The following is a 7,481-nucleotide window of genomic DNA, read 5'->3' on the forward strand; positions in this document are numbered from 1 at the left end:
TGGACTGCAAGAAGATCAAACCTATCCATTCTGAAGGAAATCAGCCCTGAGTGCTCACTGGAAGGACAGATCCTGAAGCTGAGGCTCCAATACTTTGGCCACCTCATGAGAAGAGAAGACTCCCTGGAAAAGACCCTGATGTTGGGAAAGATTGAGGGCACTAGGAGAAGGGGACAACAGAGGATGAGATGGTTGGACAGTGTTCTCAAAGCTACGAACATGAGTTTGACCAAACTGCGGGAGGCAGTGCAAGACAGGAGTGCCTGGCGTGCTCTGGTCCATGGGGTCACGAAGAGTCGGACACGACTAAACAACTAAACAACAACACTGTTCTGTCTGTCAGCTACAGCTGAGCAATCATATCTGCCATCTGAGACCAAGTCTTGGTCATTTGGGGCAGGTGCAACACCTGAAGCATTCACAAATCTCTCCTTTTTCAGGAAAGAAGTAGGGCACAAATTGTACGTCAGTGGGAACTGCCACCTCACATGCTCCCTTAGGTACATGGTGGGAGGAGAATCATGCCCTCTTCACTACTGTGGAAAGAGTATTGTCGGCTGGGGGTGTATGTGAGCCAGCCCCTACTCTGTGGAAGGTGAGGAGGGCAGCAAAGTCATCACAATGACCTATAGATCTGAACTATTCACCTTGCAATAAAAAGACATCGGCGCAGAAGCTCACTTGACTGCCATCCTGCCGCTTCCTTCATTCTTTTGGAGGGCAAAGTATTGGTAGTGGCAACACGGCAGTATTTAGGTTTTGTGTGCAAGGTTATTGCAAGAAGGAAAAGAAAATCCATTATATTACTTCTTTTGTTTAATAAGGTTTCTACTAATAGGGTAACCTCCTTTATAAATCCTGCAGAAGTGAAAGCTGTCATGGGTTCCTTTTTATGGGCCTGCTTGATGACTGTGGCCTGAGGTAACAATTAAGGAGGGCTATTTTATGGCATTATTAGTGCCAAGTGTGTTCAGAGGTGAGCCTATTTGTCATGCTTGATTAGCACCAAGCATGGAAAAAAAGTATTAAAATGGTAATAAACTAAGCTAAAAACTGCTTTCAAAATGATCCAGTCAAATTGATTTGACTTTCACATGTTTTTGTTGTTGTTGGAGGCTCCAATCTCTTGCATTTTTAAGAGCACAGCTTGTTGAAAACAAAGAACACTAAACCCCAGCCAAAGTTAAGCACTTTTATTTGAGCCTTTTATTTGACTGAGATAGATGAAAGACAGCGCTGAACTTCCACTGAAATCAAGGCATCTTTTAAAAATGCTTGATGTTGGTGGTATGTCCCCCCCCCCCTCAAAAAAACACCACACCTTCAAAAGCTGATTGGCTATCATCAGAAATTGAATAGGATGGTAACTCTTAGACATATGAAGTTGATACAATGAGAGCAATCCAAAATGCCGAAGGAGTGTAGTTGAGGGCCATTGGATGTTGCAGGACTCATTCTCCCCAGGCAGATATCTGGGATAAGGTAATAAAAAATGTAATTAATTAATTACGTGAAATTTCCCCACAGTGGTCAGAGGGAAACAATAACAAGTTCTCCGTTGTCAGCTGAACTGCAGCAGAACAGAAACGACACTACGTGTGTCAAAACAAAAATCAATGTCTTCTTAAATCCCTGCTTGTGACTATCAGAAATTTTAAAACAAACCTTCAAGAGCACAGCACAGATTTTTTTTTTAAAAAAGCATATGTTCAAGAGCACAGCACAGCTCCCATTCATTCCAATGGAGCTAATGCAGAAGAAAACGCTTCACTGGACAGCCCCTACTTTTAACCATGAATCCTGTTTCAAAGCTGATTCTCTGATAAGGGATAGCAACTGTATAGTAAATATGCACCAATACACAACAGATAAATAATTATGATGTGCACCTCATCGGAACACTCATTTAACCTATGAATTGCAAAGTTATTTTGGTAGCTGTGTCCTGTCTGCCAGGGTTGCGGATGATTTATAGTTCGCAGCACAGCTTCATCATCATTGTCCTCACCTTTATTTCCATCACATCTAATTAAGGGGAAGGTCATTGTCACCTTACATTTTAAACCCCCTTTACATAATACATCACCGTGGTACAGTTTAATAACTAAACTTATGAAGGGGTGATGTGTGAAGAGAGAGAGAGAGAGAGAGAGAGAGAGAGAGAGAGAGAGAGAGAGAGAGAGAGAGAGAGAGAGAGAGAGAGAGAGAGAGAGATCTTTACAGCATAATCCATCTTGTTAACAATTGCACCTTAGCTTTGCTCATAATGAAAGCTAATAAACAGAGAGAGTGAAAGCTACAGCTTGATGTTCATTCAAATCTTGATTAACTGGCTATGTGGTATAATGAAAGAAACCTTAGCCAGGTACCAGACTTCTCTGCCCTTTCAGGTACAGTATTTTGGACTTAGTTTCGATTCCCATCAAATATGTAGATGAGATGTTTCAGATTCTGGACTAGAGTGGAGGCCCCCGTGTTTCCCAAGACAGGTAACACTTCCTGTCATCTCACCTGCATCATTTGAAAGGAACAAGCAGGAAGGGAGGCTACCTTTTGACTCTGCCCCAACACACCTCACATTCACCATCAGCTCCATTTATCATTCGAAAGCTGCAGAGGAGGGCAACCAAGATGACCGAGGGTCCGGAAACCAAGTCTCATGAGAAACAGTTGAAAGAGTTGGGTATGTTTAGCCGGGGAAAGAGGAGACTGCGGGGAGCCATTTTCAAATATCTTAAGGGCTTCTCCTGGAAGATGGAGCAAGCTTGCTTTCTCCTGCTCTGGAGGGTAGGACCCGAACCAATGGCTTCAAGTTACAAGAAAGGAGATTCTGACTAAACACCAGGAAGAACTTTCTGACAGTAAGAGCTGTTCGACAGTGGAACAGTCTCCCTCGGGAGGTTGTAGACTCTCTTTCCTTGGAGGTTTTTAAGCAGAGGTTGGTTGGTCATCTGCCATGGATGCTTTAGTTGAGATTCTTGCATTGCAGGGGTTTGGACTAGAATCAGGCATGTCCAACAGGTAGATCATGATCTACCGGTAGATCACTGGGTGTCTGCGGTAGATCACTGGTAGATCATTGGCTCCCCCCCAAAGAAGCTGAACAATACTGTGGCTCCCCTTAAAAAAAGCTCAACATTTTACCTCCTCCCTGAAAAAACTCAACAACTTTTACCCGAACCGCCCAAAAATGGGCCTTCCTCCTTCCTAAAAAAAAAGCTCAACAAATTTGACCTGAACCCCCCAAAAGAGGGTAGATCACTGCCAGTTTTTAACTCTGTGAGTAGATCGCAGTTTCTTAGGTGTTGGCCACCCCTGGACTAGATGACTCTCGGCGTCCCTTCCACCTTCACAAGTCTATGATTCTATGATTGCTCCAGGCACAGCTGGAAGAAGCAGATCAGTAAGGCATGTGCTGCTGCTGCTGCTGCTGGCGCTACCATTATTTCTGTGCGAATGATCAGGCCACACTGTTCAAAACTTGCAGGTGTGTGGCTTCCAATTCTTTCACTGACTGCTAATGGATATATGAAGAGACTGAGTGGGTATCACATCTCCTTTGCATGCTAATGATGTTAATCAAGTAGTAGTTTTGTTCTTACAGGCACCACCTTGAGGCCAGCCAGTTTCCTTAAGAGCCCATTCCTAGGCTTGAGGAATTTATGAACAGAATACCAGTGAACCTGGTTGGCACCTCCCAAATTAGTGTGTGGCCTCGAACTTCGCTATCCACCAGCTTTTGTGTTTCCCAAATGTACCAGTACAGTACTTGGATTATTATTTTAAAAAAAACAAACCCGTATTTTCAAAATTCTTTATTTTGGGAGAAAATGCATCTAGGGTTATAGCCAATGACATTGACATCATTGCATTAGCTGTGGCATTTCCTCTTCCTCTTCTCAGCACCATGCATTCTAAATCTTTTCTGGGGCTTCCAACAACCCTCTAGAGCAGGGGTTTTTCCCCTGGGGGGATGAGGGCACAAGAAAGAGGAGAGGAGGTTCTGCTGCTGAGCTAAGGGGACAGTTTCATTGGATACATCCCTTAGAAATTCATATTTTTGAAAGAAAATGCACTTCAAAATAATAATAATAATAATAATAATAATAATAATAATAATAATAATAATTTTTTATGCCCTGCCCTTCCCAGTTTAAAAACTGGGCTCAGGGTGGCTAATAGCAAATATAAAACATTGATTAAAATGTGACTTAAAACAGCATAAAAAGCATAGAATACAACATAAAATGCAGCATCAATATCAATAAAGTTCAAAAATTCAGGGGTCATTTTTTTGGTGGGAAAAACCCAGTCAGTAGACATCGAATGATCACCAGGGCTAACTAGGGCCAGCAAGGAAACCAGGGAAGAATTTAAATGTGGGGTCCCAGAAAGGGTTTCTTCATAGAAGAGGAAAGGGGAAAGGGAATAGAGGATCAGGCTAATTGAAATTGAAGGCCAGGCGGAATAGCTCTGTCTTACAGGCCCTGCAGAAGGAGATCAAGTCCTGTAGGTGTTTGTTACATTTTTAAAAAATAAAAAAATGGAATTATATATCAGTGTGGTATGAGATGAACTTGGTTGGCAAGGGGGATGCATGTTAAACAAATGGGGGGGGCAGAATAAGTTATCTAAGTGTCATAATGTTTTATTGTGCTCAAAATGTTTCACAGTTAAGAAATTCCTTCATTGGGGCAACCTGGGAAGACCTAAAATGCATACAATACTAAAACAAAAACCCATAACAACCTTATTTTTTAAAAAATTCTCCAAACCATTGTGCATGAGAACAACCATTTGCTCATTCTATTGCAAGATAAGCACCTGATGAATTTGGATAGCTAGCCTTGACCCATTGGGTTGGACAATGGGTTGGGGGTTTTGCCTTCTCTTTAGGAAGACATAGCAAGAATTCATTGCTGAATGCCAGCATTTAGATTCCTTCAGCCATATCAACTTGTTTCTTTATGCTTCCCCGGTAGGTAGCCTGAAGAAATCCATCTGGCCCCAAGCAATTCTTCCAATTAAGTATTTATTTGTCCCAATCAAATGTACTTGAACAACAAAAGACACTCTGGTTTGTCGGATGAAGCAAGTTTCTCTCTAGCTGAGGAAACTTCCCAAATCAGAAACTGATTAAAGAACGCCTAATGATAATGAGCAAATAATGTTGAAAGGGATGTTTACTGTTTATAACTTAACAAATAATTCATGGCAACCTGCGGGATTCATGTTTTTACAGAGCAAATTACACAGGCATCTCGTTGTGACAATATGTTTAAATCTGATTTAATGAAATGCTCCCTACTTGATGCCTTTGTTGATAATAAATCTCTGGCTAATGTCACTTCGTTTCACATTTTAAATGATATCTTGAGTTTTTGCAGGACTTCTCAACTGCAGAGAGACTTGCCTCAAAATTCAAAGGTTCAGAGCTCTAGATGTGGATAAAGTACTTCCTCAGCAATGATGAACAAATGTGCCATTTTTTGTTTCTCTCTGTTTCTCATTTTTCCAGTCTTGAATTCTGTTTATCCCATTTTCTTTCTTTTTTTAAAGTCTGCACAATAATCTACATGTTTTTATGTGTTGCGTGTGAAGACCTTTAAACCTCCCCCTTCAATAAATTCAGAGAAGACTCAAATTTTGGTTTGGTTTTTGGCAGAATTTAGGCCACAACTTTATTGATTACAGCAAGTGAGTGGTTGCATAGGCTCTGGTTCAACTAGCTCCCTGCACCGTGGTTCACCAGAGCTCCATCATAGGTCAGCCAAAGGTGAACACCTGAAATGGCAGAAAGTTGGGGAGATGCTATGTCCACCACCCAGATGTTCCCCTGGACTCCTGGACCCCTGGACTCTGGCACAGGTACAACCCCTCGCAGGGTTGACCAAACCATTAAGTCCCTGGATTCCTTTAACGGAATACCCCTTCACATAGGGATGGCGAGAGCGTTCCCGCATCCCTATCACCTGAACCAGAGCCTATCCGCAACCTTACAAGTTGTGACGATTTGCTATGCGGCAGACGAAACCCAAATGGCACCAGCCTATCAGCCAAGTGGGGAAATTCCTGCCATGCCCCTGTCCCAATGACAGACAACACACGACGGCATAGCAAGGTCAAGCACGCAAGCCCTAAATCTAGGGAGAGGTGGGCGGGTGTTCCGATGTACTGACCAAGAGAGAAAGCTCAGGGTCACGTGCATTGGCATATATAGGTCCCTTGATCCATTTTGACTAGCATCCCATTGATCAGATTGAACCCAGCATCAAGGGACCTACCAACCGGGTGTTGTGGCTATCCAATCGTACCCACACACAAGGGTTTGGTTGCCAGGTCTCACTGCAACACATGCCCTCTTTAAGGGAGGACACAGTTTCTCTTAATACACACCTTTTTAAACAAATTTGCCAACAGCATGCATTTTTGCAAACCATTTCCCCTAATATGATGTATCTTTGTGTGCCTTCTCCCTGAGAGGTCCAGATGTAGCAAAATGAGAGCAGACCTTTTCTGAGGTGGCTCCCCATTTGTGGAATGCTCTTCACAGGGAAGCTTGCCTGGCGCCTTCATTACATATGGTGCCTTCTTTATAACTAGGCCTTTAGCTGATTAACATTCTGTCCCATTTAAAATGTGTTTATGGGAGGAGGGTTATTGGTTGGTTTTTTATTATGAATTTTGTGTTCTCATTTTGTATTTTTGGGTTGTGAACCACCCTGTGATCTTCAGAAGAAGGGCAGTATGCAAAATTAATAAGGAAATAATACCTTTCAAGATCATTTTTCCTAAAACATACCAATTTTTGTGCATACTTTCTCCTAGGTAAAGGGACCCCTGACCATTAGGTCCAGTCGTGACCGACTCTGGGGTTGCGCGCTCATCTTGCATTATTGGTCGAGGGAGCCGGAGTATAGCTTCCAGGTAATGTGGCCAGCATGACAAAGACGCTTCTAGCAAACCAGAGCAGCACATGGAAACACCGTTTACCTTCCCGCTATAGCGGTTCCTATTTATCTACTTGCACTTTGATGTGCTTTCGAACTGCTAGGTTGGCAGGAGCTGGGACCAAGCAACGGGAGCTCACCCCGTCACAGGGATTCGAACCGCCGACCTTCTGATCAGCAAGCCCTAGGCTCAGTGGTTTAACCACAGCGCCACCTGGGTCCCATACTTTCTCCTAATATATGCATTTTTTGGCTGGAGAACTGCACCGCAAAATTCAGAGAAGTGTTAACTTCAAAGGATAGTTGCATTTCAGTTCATACATGGGGTTGAGAAGTAGCAGTTAGGTAGGATCATATTAACATGCCAAAATGAAACAAATCTACTTTCCTATTTCCCAGGGCTACCAACAGAATAACCATTTGGGCCCAGTAAGAGCAAGACTCTGTCTGGAATGGGTGTGATCATTCCCTGTATTACAACCCCTCTGAGCTTTGAACCTCCTATGGTAGGTAGGTAGGAGGACCTGTGAC

The sequence above is a fragment of the Zootoca vivipara genome, chromosome 8 (genome assembly GCF_963506605.1).
Source record: "Zootoca vivipara chromosome 8, rZooViv1.1, whole genome shotgun sequence".
NCBI lineage: Eukaryota > Metazoa > Chordata > Lepidosauria > Squamata > Lacertidae > Zootoca > Zootoca vivipara.